The following is a 19,416-nucleotide window of genomic DNA, read 5'->3' as shown; positions in this document are numbered from 1 at the left end:
AAATTTCACGAAAATGCATGACAATTTTCTGAATCTTTAAACCCGTTAAAAAGAACATATATGAAATTACCTAATAACGAAAAAGTATATACCCTTTCCAAATATGAACATTTTCACGTATAATATAAATAAAATATCCAAAAACTTTTACCTCTAAATTATATATTATATTATAAACGTCACCAACGAATTCATACCGCAAACATTACAAATACTTAGTGTCAAATATTTAAATTATTTCCATGCACGTTTACTTCAACTAAAACGTATACCAAATTCCTACAAACATAAAATTCACAAAATAACTATCATTTAATTAAAATATAATTAAATTCAAAAACACTACTTAAAGTATAAATAAGCACATAAATTAAATTAATAAAAATTAGCTCACAATCCTAATTACTTTAAACTAAATCATTGCTAATAACAATTTTCCCAATAATACCAAATTACTTTACTTCCACCTTACATTTAGAACAATGCATAAAAATAATATCCTCAAATAATTAAAAATACTAACTTACCTAATCTTCTTCAGAATCTTGCTTACATGGTGGATACACTTTTATTATGTATTCAATAAAATTATTGTACGACTTTTTCTGCGAATTTTTCCTCCACACTTAATCCGCTAAATAAAAAGCAAAATTCTCTTTATCACAATGCCTAGGAATGGCGCTTTTTATAGCACTCCACGTGCCCTCTATTGTATTGGTATGTGCACCTGTTTCCGGATCTTTAAAATAATATTTGTGGTTCACAGCAAGATGTTTAAAACCTTCATCTTCCAAACATTCATACGATTTTTCACTTTAGACAGCGCCATACAATCCCAAAATTATTCAACCCTACTTCACACAACACACAATGAAGCTTAATACAAAATAATATACAGCTACAGATATTTTTCCAAATTCCCCCCTTTTTCGATTAAAGAACCGTAATTCGTCCATTAATATCACATGACATATCCCATGATCTCTCATTTCCCTCACACAAAATAATGCGTAATGGGAACTGAGTACTTCTCACATTATTTCCAAAGTCCTAGGTAGTAACATTTATCGCCTCCAAAATGTCGCCAAACTACCTGTTACCATATTCCAAAGATCAGCCAAAACGATTTTTATGGATAGAAATTTATGTAGCTGAGTATTGAAAGTCTGATACATCATTGACACTGAAATAGCAATTTATGTATTGTATGAAAGTGAAAAAAAAGTGTTGTTTTTTGAAAACTTCAAAAATCTGAATAATTTTCAGAACATATTCTTAAAACAAATTAAGAATATACTGTTTCGTAGATGTTATTTTTTTATAATTATATGCCATATACTTTATGTACAGATCAAGCATGGCCAAACTGAGACTCAGAATTCATAATTTACTCACGTTGTTTTGCTTTTGAAACATAATTGTCATTTGAAACAGAATTTGTGTGTCTTTTTAATAATTACTAATTTAATTTTTTGAAATCGCATTGTTTGTATAGTAATTTCAAACTATGCCTTATTTGCTAATCTCTGATAAGTAAGTCAAACAGTGCCCTATCTGTAACTATCATGTTGATATTACTCTTGAAATGTGTAGTGGTCATCAGCGTACTCTTGAAATGTGTAGCAGAAAAGATAAATGTTTTTTTTTATCCTGGTAGCACCTGCATTCATAATGTACCTCAAATCCAGGTATAAATAAAAGGGCTAGCTTATTTCTTTGTTCGACTCCTCGCCGACGCGAGCCTAATGGGGGGACGTAACAGGCAATAATCTGACGTCACTGTGATGCCACCTGTCCTGATTTCCCGCGTTTAGAACAGTAGTTTCATTGAGCTGCGAGACGATTTTCTAGAGGTTACATATCCCAAATTAATTTTAATAATATATATATCTGTTTTCTAATAATGTATATATTTAAAATAATTTATCAAGCAAGGTAGTAATTACAATTTTGAAAAACCAATTTGGTCTAGAAAACATTTTGCGCAATATGCTGCAAAATAAGTAAAATATGTTGAACTGCGGTGCTTAACCACCAGGGTGCCTGGGCGCCATAGCCCTACCCCTCATCGAATAACATGATAAAAGTTTCGAATTATGAGAAATATAATTGAATGTGCTAAATAATTAAATGAGCAAGAGTTTAAATTCATAATTGCTAATAGTTAAATACAAATTTTTTTCTTTAAGTACCTAATTACTAATCCATACATAATTAACTATTTTTTAACAACTATTTCACAGAAGAATACATGTACACACAAGAGAAACAAAATACGAAGTGCGACGCCTTAGTGCCACTAGTAAAAACAAAAAGCAATCAGGAGGAAAAAAGAACAATATACAATAAAGAATCTGAGCAACAATTTGCATAACACATATACAAAATTACACATTACTAACATTTAGGATCGCCCTTGGGCGTTTCCTGAAATTGGGGTCCCTAGTATCATAAGAATAGTTAACAACCACAGGATTGTCCAGAAGTTCCTGTTTATCATAAAATGCCCTAGATAGGCGGCAATAAAAATCACAAAGATCCTCTATTCTTAACTCTTTACGAATTTGGCTATTCCGAATGTACCAGGGGGCATTACATATCATACGCAATACCCCGTTTTGGGCAGCTTGTAACTGCCTTCTCAAACTTTTGCACGAGTATGCCCAGACGGGGCATGCATAACTAAGAATTGGACGCAACATGGTTTTGTAAATGAGCAACTTATTATCAATAGATAGAACACTGTTTCGAGCATTTAAGGGGAAGAGTAAAGCTTTACTAGCTCGAAACTTACTGAGAATATGTGTAACGTGTGGGTTCCATGTAAGAGATTTACTGAGGATCACCCCAAGATAAGGGACCTGCTTGACCCAGGGAATGTCCACACCATACATTTGCAGGTGAGTCGGGAAATTCTTCTTAGTAGTAAACAGTATGGCATGTGTCTTGTCGACATTCACTTTGACTTTCCATTTGGTCAGCCAAGTCTCTAGCGAATGGATGTGGTGTTGTAGCTGTTGTATTGCTGAACTAACAAATGCACTTTGCGTTAGGATCGCTGTGTCGTCTGCATACATGGCTAGTGTTGTGTTGTGTGTAGTGGGGATGTCGTTCACGTAAATATTGAATAGGGTAGGGCCCAGAAGGGATCCCTGTGGAACACCAGCCCGTATAGGCCGGTTTGTGGATAATGAACCAGAAACATGAACGACAAAGTGTCTACCGGTTAGGTAGGATTTAATTATGTTTGTGATGTAGCCTAGGAGTCCCAGGTTGTGTAATTTGTATATGAGGGCATCCAGCCATACTCTATCGAAGGCTTTGGCGACATCTAAGAAAAGTCCACCAGTGACACGATGTTGTTGCATCCCACTGCTTATTAATTCAACAACTCTGTAGAGTTGGTGCGTTGTCGAGTGCTTACGCCTGAACCCAAACTGATAGGGTATGAGGATCTTCTGCTCATCCAGGAAGATGTTTAGTCTATGTAGAATAACTGCTTCCACGATTTTGCTAATTGAGCTTAGCAAACTGATTGGTCGGTTACTCTCAGGAGCAGTCGCAGGCTTGTTGGGCTTTAGCAGAGGGACAATCTTGGCAGTTTTCCAACAAGTTGGGAAGTACTGCCATCGTAGTATGATATTCACTAACTTGGTGAAGTAGAGTATTATCTTGACAGGGAAGTGCTTGATCATCTCATTTGTGACCCCGTCTACTCCAGGGCTCTTCCTTTTCGCAATTCGCATGATATAGAGACAGACCTCCGATGGCATGGCTGATATAATGTTGTCTGTGCATGGCTGTGTGGTAAAATTGGAGTGGAAGTCAGCAATAAGCTGTTCAGTGTCTGAGTCTGAAATGTTAATGCAGAACTGAGATTCCAGATGCTGAGCTAAAAGTTCTGCTTTCTCAGTTCCGGTGTAATGGATCCGTTGAGGGCCGTGAAGGGGCGGAATGGCGTTATAGCATTTTTTGTACCTCTTCACTGCTTTCCATAAGGAGTTATCCTCTGCAGAAAGAGATCTGAGGTTGTTAGTCCAGCGATCTTGTGAGAGTTTATTTGTAAGAAACTTGACCGCTTCGCACAGGCGATTGAAGTTCCTTTTATCATCACGGTGTCTGGTACGTTGATACGCTCGTCTTGCAGCATTTCTCTCTTTAATCAATAATCTGAGCTCTTGAGGCTTGTGTTTCATACCAGGTTTAACTTCAACTTGTGCTTTCGCATAAGCATTTTGTATATTTTCAGTGAGGTCCTTGACCAAACTATCAATGTCACTCCCCTTGTGTATCGTGGGTAAAGTGTACTGGGTGTTGGAGAGGGCTTTGGCAAAGACCTGCCAGTCTGTACGAAAGGCCCTGGTGTCTGATGTAGTATATCTGCTGAGGTCCAGAATAATCCTAACAGGATTGTGATCACTTGAAAGTTCGTCCAGTACGTAAATATCCAGTGGAGAACTGGTGTTCCGCAACAGGAAAAAATCAATAATTGCGGTGGACCCAGCAGCATACCGTGTTGGGGTACTTGGAACTGCCAATTTAAACCGTGCCGACGCGGCCAAGGAATAAATCAGTCTGCCTGTTGCATTAGAAGTGTAGCAGTTCCATGCGCGGTGTCTTGCGTTCAAGTCTCCACCAATAATAACATGTGTACCAAGTGTGAGTAGAATTTCAAGGTCTGCCTGAACGACAGCCACAGGTCTCATGGGAGGAATGTAGGTGGAGACAAAAGTGTATGGAGTATTAGTGTCTGTTGTGATGCAGATAGCTGTGGCCTCTACGGCTGAGAGCTGTGGAATGTTCACGTGATAATGGGGAATGCAGCGTTTGACAAGAAGTGCAGTGCCACCTCCACGTGGGCGAGGAGCGGTAGTACTTCTGTGCGACTTGTAGGTATAGTAATTTGCCACACACAATGGTATTTTAGATGAATTCTTACGGAACAAACCATTTGCGTTCCAAGTAATAATACTTAAGTACCTAATGTTTACACTATACATAATTATTCAACATTGGAAAAAACACTGTCAAAAACATTAAATAATATAAACAACTTATCGATTGAATGCTCCGCAGCCCGCAATTCAGGCATGGCTGCCGAGATTTTTTGAAAAACATTCATAACTGTGGTGCCTTTAAAAACATCACACAATTCTTTGATTATTTTGAGAAAGTCCATAAACATACCCGAACCAACAGTAGCACTAGCAGCACCACCACTGCTGACAGTCTGTTTATGCATATCAACATTAAAATTATTAACAGTATTTACAGATCTTTGAACGTCACCCTTGGCTACACTAGCATAACTGCGCCCAAAGGCAACAGCAGAATAACTCAAATTTGCATTAGAAGTACTAAGCATTTTAACACCATTATTTACATTTTCTGAGTTTGCACTCTTATTCACAGTTTTATTTCCGACTATACGTCGGGGGAATTTCGGACATCCGCGATAATTGGCGGTGTGTCCTTCTTGCAGGCAATTACAACAAATAGGAGAGTCTAATTTTTTAACATTACATTTATCAGTACGATGTGCACCCGCAGATTTCACACATCTTGGTTGTAGTTTGCAATTTTCACTACTGTGGTGGAAGTGTTGGCAGTTGTGACACTGCACAACATTTCCACGCACTTTATAAGGATGTATTTCAACAAAGAAACGTAGTAGTTTTTTAACATCATAAATAGATTGCACCCCTGGTACATTTTCTAAATGAACCTGAAACAAAGGCATAGGAGCCTTAGATTTGGTTCTGTGCATTTGGGTAACTTTTCGAGGTTTATACTTTAAATTAATCAGCTCCTCAAAAATGTCATCTGAGGGGCAATCGATAGGTAAACCTCTTATAACTATTTTGATGGGCCTATCTATCTTTCTGGTAATTAAATAATGATCTACACTTTTTTCATCCAAATATTTTGTTATCTGACGGTGATCATTTTCCGTTTTCGGAAAAACTTTTAAAAACTCGCCAGTAACTTTAGCTGCAAAGTCTAAATTAGTTTCAGCCCTCAATTTTTTAGAGAAATCCGAAAATTTAATTGGAGGCTTCATCATTATCGGTTTCACCTTCGGTTGTTGCATTTCAATAACCTCATTCTCTTCACTAACTTCCATATCATTATTAGTGGCAGTATTATCTGCATTAGCATTTTCACCTAGCTTATCAAATTTATTGCTAACATTAATTTCTGCGTTAGCATTTATTTAGCAGGCCGAGCCGTATTACGCGGCTGTGTAAAGCCCTTTGAATCCTGAATTTCGCTAACACATCTTTTTCCTTTTTTCGAAGGCCGTTTAAGCAAAATTTTTGTTTTTTCTCCGCTAGGAGTTTGTGTAATTGCACCAGATTTATCACTAACATTTTTTACACTTGATATAGTATCATTACAGTTAACAGAAGTAACAGTAGATATAACCTGCATCTTAGGGACATGCTTAACAACATTCACATTCAACTTATCACAAGATAAATTTACAATACTAGGATTTTGGGCACTAAAAACGTCGCACTTACCCTGAAATAACAAAGCCAGTCTTTTGGCTATTCCACTCCTTTTTTGGTGTATATCCAGACGTTTTTGCTTATCCTCCTCACTGGATAATGTATTGAGATCATCTTCCGTTAACTGCTCATCTACATGAACTGCAACATTCAGAAGCAGAACTTGCTGAAGCGCGAGTTGATAATCCTCCGCATCGTAACAATCCTTGTTTAATAGCTGACTCCAACCTTTTCCTAACACCTTGTCTGCATACGCACATATCTCCTCGGGTAAACCAGAGAGATTTTCTCTACTAACGTTCACAACCTCGGGCGGAGGAAGCGGCGGGTAATCCTTCGGATCCATTGCTGACACTAGCACGTGTTAGGCTTAACACCCACAACGCACACCATAGCACAAAACACGGTCAAAAACGTATTAATCCACAGTAATTAAAACCAGAATTACAGTAGAAACACACTGAATAACACAAAACACTAATCGGATCCCGAATAATCCACTCTTCATAAGAAAAAAACAAGCTGAACACGGGAGCGCGTGAAATCGTAGTGGCTTAGACTAACCCAGTGGTCGAACCCCTCATAAGTAAAATATAAAAATTGTAGTAAGCTCGCCTAAAAGTTACCAGGAGCTGTTGCTCCAAAAAGTTCAACACGTTTATAAAATTAATACATATGAAAATCAAACCATTAAACATGTAAAACATAAAAAAAAAAAAAAAAAAAAAAAGAATCGGATAAAAAAAAAAGTAAGCGGAAATTGGCAAATTAGCCCAACTCGACTTCCTAACTAACTTCCTAACTAATTAAAAAATTTTTGTAGCGAAAAAGTTTCAATTATCTGTTTCGGCGAAACGCGTAATGGGGTTGGCTTAATTCGACGCTCAAACAAATTAAATTTCCCTTGAAAAGCCAGTTTGGAAGTCGAGTTGGGCTAATTTGCCATTTTCCGCTTACTTTTTTTTTAAAATCTGATTCTGTTTTTTTTTTTTTTTTTTTTTGTGTGTGTGTTTTACATGTTTATGGTTTGATTTTCATATGTATTAATTTTATAAACGTGTTGAACTTTCTGGAGCAACAGCTCCTGGTAACTTTTAGGCGAGCTTACTACAATTTTTATATTTAAAATAATTTATATATATGTAATTTTAGTCAGTTTTTATTTTAAATTCTTTATTGTAAAGTATCGTTTACGTAATATGGCTTTTTGCGCTGCAGTAACGTGCCGTAGCACTTACAGAAGTATGAAAGGATGAGATATTTTATTTCATGGGACCAAAGGATCCAAATGAGAGTTTGCTTTTGACGAAAGAATGGATACACAAATGTCAAAGAGAAGATTCTATTAATGTGAAGAGCGGAAAAATCTGCAGCAAACATTTTCTATGCAGTGTTTATGAAGATGATATGAAAAATCGCTTGTTTGGATAGCCACAAAAAGAAACTGTTGAAATGGAATGCTGTGCCGAAAGTAAATTATGATGACAATAATAAATCGAAATTGATGATGGCAATAATAAATCAAATTTAAATGATTTTGAAATAAAACTCACAAATGAAAATGTAGATCATCCTGAATGTTTAAGAATAAACAAGAATGCATTGATAATTTGAAGAACAAAATAATATCCTTAGAAAATTGTATTAAATTGTATCAAAGTATTGAAAAATAGAGAAAAGAAAAACTTTAGAATATTTGTTCAGCGACAAAGAAGGTCGACGACATCTAGACAGAAATTGGTATCAGAAATTAAAATCTCAAATAGCGAAATTTGGGGGGGGGGTGGAGCACAAATCGGAGAATTTGGAAAAATGTCTGAAGCCTATTTTTATAAAGACGCAGATTAATGCATTACTGAAAAAGAAGAAAAAAATCAGGTGGACTAGTGAAAATATTTCACGTTGCATTGTCATAAGAGCTCTGTCATCTTAAAGCTATGATTTTCGGAAAGAAAAAAAAATAAGAAAAAAATTGGAATATCTTTACCTAGTATTATCAAATTAAAGAAATGGTGTTTATTTTATTTTTTAGTGTTTTCTAAATTTTAGTGTAGTCCAAGAATTCAAAGTAATGTTCTTACTCTAAAGAAGGAAAAAGGCGAATATTTGTATTCTGTAGAAAAAATATGCATTCTCAGTTTCGACGAAATGCATATAGATTGAAAACTCTGCTATGACTCTAAACTGGACTAAGTTGGTTCTTTTCAAAATGTGCAGTTTGTTTTAATCAGAGGTCTCATTTCGCGCTCTGCCTCAAATTAATGAGAAACCGCGTTTTAGATAGAGGATTCGTTTTAGAAGATGTAACTGTTTTAAATTTTGATATGATTAAAGAGGTTTTAAATAAAGATTGAGAAGAAATCAAATTGTGTCACAAACTAAAACCAAATTATTTAATGGTCAAGGGAAATGAGAGACAAAAAGTCGCTCCAGAGAAAACATTATTTTCAAAAAGTACCGCAAAAGGTATACTCTACCCCACAGGAAATCAGAAAGCATCTGACTTCTATGAGTAAATCGATAATATCTTCGGTATTATGAATAGTACCAAAATAGTACCAACAAGAATAACAAGTATTTAACAAACTAATTTTGTTAAGTACTTGTTAAAGTTATTCTTATTATATCCTTTGTAACTAATTATTGATTAGATTTTGTAATAGATTAGCATTCTAGATAAAATATAATAGTATAAAACATCAAAGTAATTGGCATAAAAAACCTGCTTCCTTTACTCACACTTTTGAAAAATTAAATAACTGTTTTAGGTACTCTGAATAAAGCTATTTTGTCAAAATTAAGGTAACAATATTATATACATTTATTTAATTGTAATATAGATATAAGTATAAATTACAAAATTATTTAAAAAATATCTATTATATTGAATCGGAAGAGAATTATAACAATGTAAAATTTACAATTAGGCAAAAAATCAAACGTAGGTTAGCAGAAATGTTGCCATATATGTCATATATGTTTAAACCTATGTCGATGTAAAGTTTTTTTTTTGAGTAAATTTAAATAGCTGCTATTATAGTTATCTTAGAAGCAGTATAAAAATTCTCTCAGTTAGCATGCAAATAAAGAAATGATTAGAAATAAACGTGCATTAAATAAAAAACCTGCAAATAAAAATAAAATAAAAAAAAAAACCACGGAACTTTATGTTAAAAGAGTAGCACATTTTATCTATTATTTTAAAATTGAGTAAGCATTATTAAATTTTTTAATGGTTCAGTCTAAAATGCATAAAGCAGTAACATTGCCTCTTCCAAATTATAGCTATCTTTCACACACAGCTCATTTTAAAGGCTGGTTCAAAAACGTTAATTTCCAAGCTGTGAATTATATTGGCGCGCTCAGTGTCATCATGGCTACGTCATCACTTCTCACTTTCTGCTTCAGGGGGAAAAGCTCTATGAGCTAGCCCTTCTCTTTTAAGTCCTGCCTCAAATCGCACTGAATGCCCTATAAATATCTGTACTGTGATTTGCATTAGGAAATACAAAACATATCTAATGATCCAAATTTCCAACGAATTAGTTGTTATGTGATGCAGTAGTGAGGTTTGATCCCTATATTGATCCTGAAGTGGGCTGAAGGCCCACGCAATAGCAAAAAACTAACTATACTTTTCTATAACTCCAATAGTTTGACAGCTTACAGTCTCATTCCCCTCTTTTTTCCCATGCTTTTTAACATTGCCATGAGGAGATTGTATAGATTAAGAGTCGAGTAAAAATCCGTAGTTCTGTATTTTCAAATTACTGCTTTATTTGTACATTATTGTAAACAGCAGTATGTCGCTTCTTTTATTTTCAGTTTACTGCTATTAAAATCTGTTTTTAATTATAACTGAAAAAAATTGAAAATCTGAAGGAAAAGATTTATTTATTAACTACAAAAAGTAAAGTATAGAAAAGTTTACAATTCGTACATCCAAGGAATATGCTTTCTCGGATACTGAGCAAAAGCAGTAACAGTTATTTTGGTACTGCTCTATTATCAAGGAACTGGATTCAGAAATGTATGAACGTGTGTTGGTATGTATGTACTTATATGTGTATTTGTATGCACACATATATTTGTACTTATGCATACAATGAACACATATATGCATACATAAACGCATACATACATTTCTAAACTCGATCCCGATAACAGAACAGTACCGCTCATTCTTTATTCGTGTAAGTAAGCATTATTGTTGAAATAAGAAACCCTTGGCAATTTACTTAAAATATTTCTTTTTTATTGAAAAGCTTTGCTAATTTTGAAACATGATAAACACCTAATTGTGTTTCTTGAATATTTCTGAATTGTAACATGCAGTTCTTACTGACATGATGTCTGATGTCTTTGAAACAGAATTAGCTAATACAGGAATATAACTGCCTGTGCAAATATTCTTAAATCTTTGTGAAACTTGTTCAGTCTTTATGAACCAACATATGCAAAAGATCACTAAACACCAACAGGTGGTCTCAGGAATCGGTTGCATAGTGTGATTTTTACTCTTTTAAACTTTTCTTAATTTTTAGTATCTACTCAACATTTTGTGAACTTATAAGTTCTGTGCAATAAAACATTTGTGAATTTATTTTTCTTTTTAGTCAAACTAAAGTTGTAACCTGGAAAATGATAATGCAGTGCACAGGTTTTTGAGAATATAAATGTTACAGTAGCATGGCTAATCTGAGAATACAAAGGAAGTACAGAACTTTATGGCCTTCCCTTTCACAAAAAACACAAAAATACTTTCTACGTATACATTTTAGATGAATATTTATGATGGTAATGTGGTTTTGAATGAAGATTAAAAGGATATTACTTTGATTCATCAACTGTAAAAGTATCTGAAAGGCATGGCTTTAATTATAATAAATACTATAACATAGATGTATTAAAAATAATAAAACAACCTATTCTGCCCCATGCATCTCTTTCGCCATTGCTAGAAAATCCTTTTCCCTTCTCCAACTCTTGAAAAACGCATATACATTTATTTAGATTCAGACTATGTTTCAACTTGTTTTATAAATTAAACAACAAAAGTGTAGAAAATGTTGATAAGTGTCAAAACTTGAACAAAAGTAGATTTTGATATTCATGAACTAAAACTAAATACTTAACATATAAATAAAAGGCTGCCCATGTTCTTCCCCCTGAAGCTTCCTTGGTTGAAAATCCCTGTTGTAGAAGATATATCAAGATAGGAGAGAAAGAAAATTTTTTAAAAAGTAACATATTTTACAAATCAAATTGAATGTTTACCTCACAAAAGCATTCAAGGCATGGCTGCTATGAAATATATACCTGGCTAAAGGGTTTTTTTTCTAACGATTATTAATAATATGTATGTATGTTAATTTTTTCGCCACTGGGAAGTGAATGTTTTATCAAGTTAAGTATATTTTGAAAAAATATTTTAGCTAATGGAGATCAACTTCATAAAATATTTAGAAAGTTTCAATTAGGCATTAGCAGTTGTTACCTGTTATATACAGTGATGAAATTGCATTACTGGATATTCAGTAATGATTATTAACTTGTTTAATTATGAGTACACATTCAGTGTATGTGACACCATAAATACTGGATCAAAGTATCACTAATAACAATCATGGTAATACATTAAATTTTAACTTCTCTTAAAATCAGTACAGTCAAAATTCTTTAATTCGGACACCCATAATCTATAATCCGGACCTCAAAGCTAAAAACTTTCTGCGCATGCGTGGCGTTCTCGCATGCGCATAGGCGTTAGCGCGTGCGCGTAAGACCTTTACGGCTGCGAATATACATGTGCGCATGCGCATAATACGTTTACGCATGCACGTTTAATGTATAACGGACGGTATAAGCTAAAACTATCTAATTATTTATTTCAGTTAATGGTGCAGATTGCGTTGTTCCTTCGAATTGGATCCGGCTTATTATTTTTTGCAGACTGTTAGAGGAATTTTATAAAAGTAAGTTTGAACTTCCGATTATGTCAAATAGAATTTCCGATATATATTTACTAGTACGTAAAGGATATACAAAGCGAAAGTATTTTTCGAAATCCATTAAACAGAAAGTGGAATTGCTGCAAAAAATGAATAAAGGCATAATATATCCTTTGATTATCTAAACATTTCGAAATATGTTTATCAATTTCACGCTGCTCTGCGGAGGGAGGGAAACGACACGGCACGCAATGAATTGGAAGTTGATCTGTCAGCACTATCCTTATCTTCAGAGCAGATGTTTTTATTTTATTTGGCTTATAATTCTTTACTCAATGTAGTATTTCATCTCGATGTATTCTGTCTTTGATATGATTTAAATCAAGTTTACTTTTATCAAGTTACAGATATGTGACAGTTTAATGCAATTAAGTTGTTTATCAATTCAACAATGAAGTCTATGAATAAAATATAAAATTAAAAATCTTTTTTTTCAACTGTGAAAGAAATAATTTTGTCTAAATCTTCCTTTGATATTTATATATTAAAACCATCTTAAAAATTAATTTTGAATTGTTTAAGAAATTTATTATATAAAAGTTTAAATGAATAAGGTGGCAGTTCTTTTTATATTTTATATCTCTATAATTAAATAGTCATCAATTAAAATTAAAAAAAAATGTTTAAGTAAGTAGAATATTTTAACGAAAATGGTCAGTTGAAAAAGGGACATTGATATAGTTTTGATTAGTGTTTATTCAAAAATATCACTGCCCTTCAAGAGTACGAGATAAAAATACAAATTCTGATAAAAAGCTGAAATATAAATTTTGAGATTTCATACCTACTTCTTGTAGTTTTCTAAGTAGCCCACCAGCGACCAAGTGAATAAGAAAGCTGAATATTGTTAGTTTGACTCATGTTGAAATCCCAATGAGCATGCTGACTGACTGCATGAGTGTTTGGATGGCTTTCCATATGAAACATAAATACAAACCAGTTTCCTCTAGAAAGTCTTCCACGAAGATATATGTCTCCTTGAGCAGATATTCTCATGTGTTTTGCTTTAATTATCTGACCTAACCCTGATTATCAGTTTACCCCTATAGAGACTGAAATATCAAGCATACCTGAATTCTGTAGATGTTTGTGTCTTCCATACTATAAACAAACATCCACCAGTGGCGAAATCCCTAAATATGGATGCTTCAAATCCTTGTAAATGGGCTGGCTGCATAAGAGTTTTTGAGGTTTTGGACATGATTAACGTAATACAAGCCAGCTCACCTTAAGAAAGTTCTCCACAAAAGTCCCCCCCCCCTTTCTGCAGGTAACCCTCATGTGCGGTGCAATGTAAATAATCTAACCTAATTTAGTAAAAAAAATATCTATTAACAACAGTTTTGCCATATAACTGTGGTTCAAGTCTATGGTATTAATAAGGAATTATTACCTACTTTTTTTTTTAGAATTAAAACTATTCTGCCTCTTTTAACTATTCTTGTATGTGTGTGTGTGTGTCATGCCTTCAGACATAACATGAACATTTTGATTTTGTATCCTATCACATGCAGAACAAAACTTTAATATTATCAAAATACATTGAAAATCTTGTGTTATTACCAAACTAAATTTAAAGACAGTTTTCACACAAATTGAAAAAATTTTTGTTATTACCAGGTGGATTCTTTAAACAATCTCTGAAAACAATACATTGTCACTTGTGAAATGTGGTGTTACGTAGTTTACTGCCATATGAATTTTTTTTGAGGGGGGGAATTTTGTATTATTTTCTCTTATAACAGCATTAGTGCTATGTATTAAGCAATTTTTATTGCTTGAATATTGAAATTTTGCTTTCATGTTTGAAGTCATACACACTGGAAAGGAATGGAACATAGGGAACACACTGAGATGGCATAAAATCCATAAATGTGATTAACAACTGTATCTGTAATATATACAGCCCACTATGGAATCTGGTGGGTAAGATTGCTGAATATTGATAGTTAGACAAACTCCAAATTATGGTGAACAAATTCGCTCTATGGATGCTTCCGTGGTTTTCCCTATATATAACATGAAAAGAGACAGTTCTTTGTAGAAAGTTATCCATGAAGGCATCTTTTTTCCTTCACAGCCCAGCAGGTAAGACAGCTGAGCACTGATAGTTCAGTCCAAGTTCAATTTCCAGGGAACAGATTGGCTGCATGCACGTTTTCATAGATTCTCTCTTGCATAACATGAGTACAAGACAGTTTCCGTCAGAAAACCCTCCTTAACAGCATCCATCAAGTAATATACTTCCATCAAGTAATATACACTAGCATACTTTTCCATAACTTAATAAATTCAAATCTCTTTAGGCAGACAGTTTGTGTCTGAAATCTGAACTATAGACATTAAAGTCATTTTTCCGCATATATATTTAAAAAAACCTCAGAAAATAGAATATTAATTTTTTAATGTTTCTTGTATATTGTTATGTGTATATCTAGAGATTGATAGATAAAAACTATGTAAATCAATATTCTAATTTAAATTTGTTTTGCCCTTAACTCATCATTTTAATTTAGGTATTTTCAGTTTCTGTACTAAAAATAGTAACTCCTTATAATAAACCTCTCTGGACTGTGTAATTCCTCTATTAATCCATGTCAAGTGACTACCTACATACACATTTCTAGTAATGTCTGTCTAGTCTGTCTACATAATGCTGGAGATGTTTTGTAATTCGAAACTTAACCAGCCAATATTATTTTAGAGCGCTATTTATCAATCAGTCAAACAACGTCGAAACTAATTCATTCTGAATTAAGATTTTGTACTGACCACAAAAAAACTATATAAATCATTTTGGATCCTCCCCCCCTGTACATTTATTTATGTTGCTCTTCATATTTAGCTTTGAAAACTTCCTGTACTAACAGCATTTATAAGAATTTTCGGGAATACAGTAGAGGTTGTAAATAAATTTAGGTTTATCTCACTATGTTTCCGTTAATAATCATTTTTAATATTATTTGAGGACTATTAAGTTTAAAAACACTCTTTAATTTTATGGAAATAAATCTTTTCACGTATTCTATCATATAGAAGTTTCATTCATAACATCCCAACTGGAAAAGGCAATTGTATGTTAAGTTAATTAGTAAGCACCCGTCCATTCCCGAAAGTACATTGTGTATTGCTGAGTCTTGTTAACTAGTAAGTTGCATCTCAGTTTTTAATGGAAGATGGCTCTGCGGGTGTTCCGAGGGTCTCCCAACTTTTATTCCTCTACTATCAGCTTCTCGAGAGAATTTCGGCTGGCCTTGTGTTTTGAGTGTTCGCTTGCTTCACGCATGAAGAAAGCATGGATGATTGTAAATTTATAATAGCTTCACATTATAAGCTGACAAACATCCATGCACATGGTGGCTTATAATGTGAAGATATAAGTTTACCAATAGCTACACCTTCTTCGGGATTCGAACCCAGACCCTTCACTACAGCATTCAGCGTCATTAACCATTATACCGCGTGGGCAGTCCTATACATACCAACAGCATAGAAACACCAAATTCATACATAACCAAGTGTTTGGATTTTATTCCTCAAAATACACTATAGGTCGAACTAGGGATCTGGTGGCCTTTTTGCTTGAACTCACTGTACACTTAACAGAACTGGACCTGAATATGAGATAGATTCTCATATAAAGATGCAAATATCGACGGTTCAGAAAATTAGATTGTAGTACAGATTCATAAGAAGATAACAAATACAGTGCTGTTCATTAAAATTTCTATACCAGGAAGCAAAGCAAATAACAGAATCAGATTTATCGCATGTATTGTATTTATTAATATAATGAGAGGAAGATATGATTAAATTAAGAAGTGGTTTGGCGTTCATAACATGCGGAATTCAGTACACTAAGCTGACACATCTGGCAGCCAGTAACATCTGTAATCCGGTTGAACATCTAATTGAACTAAGCTGATACAGGTACTTCATTTCATGCAGCTTTAGTTCTATTTTCTGGCGAGTGATGGCATGGCAATCTCCCTGCAATCCATGATAAGATGTTCCCAATGAGTTAGTGGCCTGGAGAATGTGCTGATCAGGGCAACACTCGGAAACATTCTTGTCTCAAAGAACTTCAGGGCAGCACAGGCAGCATAAGTTCGTGCATCATCGTGTTGAAAGATGGCGTCAAGCAGGCCTTGAAGACAGGGCACGGGAATTAAGACATCACAAATGTAACGACATTTGCGCACATTACCGGTTATGGGAACAAGAGGTGACCAGGGTGAAGGTGGAATGGCACCTCATGCCAACACGCCGGGTGCTGAGCCCGTATAACTTTCACGAATGGAAGCTAGCAACGTTCATTCTCCTCTATGCCTTCACACACGGATGCGTTCGTTCTCATGCTGTACGCAGAATAGGTTTCGTTTGAATCACGATATAATGCACTCCTGTGGCCAGTGTCGTCAATGACGTCCGTTGTAGGTGCACTTGTCTCTGTTGTAGCGTCATGGGAAGCAGCAACAGTGGTCACTGTCCGTATTTATTAATGTAATGTGCTGCAGACGTCGTATTTATTAATGTAATAAGAGGAAGATTTGATTAAATTAAATTATGATTATGATTAAACTAACAAGTGGTGTGGGGTTAATAACATGCGTAATTCCGTACATAAAGCTAACACCTCTGGCAGCAGCAACATTTGTAATCCGGCTGAAAATAGGTCGATGTGTACATAAATAAAGTCAAGGGTGTGCGCAGTGCCATTTTGGTGCAATTCTTAGATTTTTTTTTTTTTTGAAGTGAAAATAGGTCGATGTGTACATAGATACCGTGTATGTGCAATTCTTAGAAACACGTAAACCAGTAGGTGATTCTGCACTTTACCCAAAATTCTATTGCACACTTTTCGTCATGGGCAATTCCCAAATTGTGAAATCCACAGGATATCAAAAAAGGATTTAAAAAACTAAACAATGGCGTCTTAAGAAATATAGAACTATATGAACTTACGCAATCTGAAACCAGCGCGTACGCTAGATTTGGCGCTGTTAAATGGACGCGTTTGCTAGATTTGGCGCTTTAGCGAATACATTTTCGCTGCAATTTTTATACGATCCTCAAAACGGAATAGTACTACAATACTTTTCCGCGTTTTACGTCAGGATCTATATCAAATCCAAAACATACTCGCTTAAGCGGGAAAAATTCAGATGTTCAGCGTCGTATTTCGCGAACTGGTTGTCTAGCGCCAAAATATTACAGTGACACGTAGCGGCGGAAAATGAAAATAATGTACGGATACGCAGCAGTGGAAACGCTTGTACAAAGAATATATATACTTTCTTTGGCTTGTACGGATGCTGTAGGCGTGTCTTCAATTGACGCAACGCGTTCGTACGCAGTATTGGAAAACAAACAAATTCTACAAAATTTTATATTTAGGTATAATTTGAGTCGTAGAATCGAAATATGGAAAAAAAATTGTAATGTCATTTCAGAAAAAGTTCGATTTTCTGTCAAAATACCTGTGTTAGAACAATGTTATATATAAATCTAATATATATTTTAAGTCGCGCTTTCGAGACATGAAAAACGCAATTTGAATTCCGTCAATCGGTCCAGTACAACGGGAGATATAAAATTGTCCGCCCTCCCTTTTTATTTTGCGCAGTGTACATTTTTTAAGACAGTTTCTCCTCGCTAACTGAAAGCCCACAACCTGTGTTTGGCTTTCGTTACAAAGCCTACAATATATGACCGCCAAAGAGGCGTTTTAATGAGAGCAGAAGGTTTGTTTCTGAACATGTTTCCCTACTAAAGGAAGACAATGTGACGCTGCTGCTGCCATCTATTTTTTGAAATATCTGGAACAATTATATACGAGTAATAAAGAGCAACTCAAGAAAGTAAATGATTAAAACAATATGTTAGTTATACATTATTACCCTTTAAAATGCGGAAGAATCGTTAAATTGATATGCTAAAATTATTAATCTTATCAATGAAATATTTCAAGATTAAAAATGATGAAATGTAAAAAAAAAAAAAAAATATTTTTCATGTCCGTTGTTCCGAATTTACGTTTAAATCAGAAAATTTTCAGTTAGTGTGGTTATGAATCGAGTTGTTCGCATATCGACACAGGAAATTTATTTATTTATTTCAATTTTTAATCGTGGGACGAAATTTTGCGCACTGTGTTGTGTACACGTAAAAAGAGTTACGCATTACGCAGTCGGTAGGATTCGAACCTACGCGGGGAGACCCCAACGGATTTCTAGTCCATCGCCTTAACCACTCGGCCACGACTGCTTAGTGATATTATAATAGAAATATAGATTTATACGGGACCGGATTTAAATTTGCCGAGATCTATTTCACTTATGGGGCTCTTTGTGAGAGGCATGAGTTCATTTTTTTTCATATGGCTTAACCTATGTATATTTGAGTTATAAAAGTTAATTATTTGACAATATATTTAAGATTTTTTATTCGCAGTAACACTTATTCCCAAAGTGAAATTCATATTTCTTTATAAATCCTTTGTTTTAAAAAAGACGGGAAATGTAATCCTAAAGCAGTGTACTGAATCTATAATCATCATATTAAAAAAAAGGGGGTGGGGGGTCATTGGTTTCCTTAATTTTAGCATTTGACTCTGTTTCTACAAAGTAACCTTCTGTTCTTTTCATGTTTACAAAACTTCGCAATTGCATTATATGGTCTCCCGTATAAGTAAATTATTTATGTGTTTTTATTATGCTAGTATGAAATAATACTGTATGCAAGTGGTTGATGAAAATTTTTTTCAGTTTTAGTATATTCATGTATTTCATTTAGTATTTGTTGAAGAAGTAATTTAAATAGTTGCTAATGAAAAACCATTTAAAATTATGTCGTTTAGATAAATCTTAAGTGTACTTCATTTTATATAACGA

The 19,416-nt window shown here is 34.2% G+C and overlaps 1 non-coding gene across 1 annotated transcript; it reads right to left on the bottom strand.

Annotated features, from left to right (window-relative positions):
* Window positions 1–18,708: 18,708 nt before the first annotated feature.
* Window positions 18,709–18,790, bottom strand: TRNAS-AGA (transfer RNA serine (anticodon AGA)). The gene has a single exon. It is a non-coding gene; the product is annotated as a tRNA-Ser (tRNA).
* Between the last annotated feature and the right edge of the window lie 626 nt (window positions 18,791–19,416).

Source organism: Stegodyphus dumicola, chromosome 8, assembly GCF_044657685.1.
Source record: "Stegodyphus dumicola isolate Sdum_Otavi_A_Nest chromosome 8, ASM4465768v1".
Taxonomy (NCBI): Eukaryota; Metazoa; Arthropoda; class Arachnida; order Araneae; family Eresidae; genus Stegodyphus; species Stegodyphus dumicola.
The sequence above is the reverse complement of the archived record's forward strand: the minus strand, read 5'-3'. Positions and strand labels throughout refer to the sequence as shown.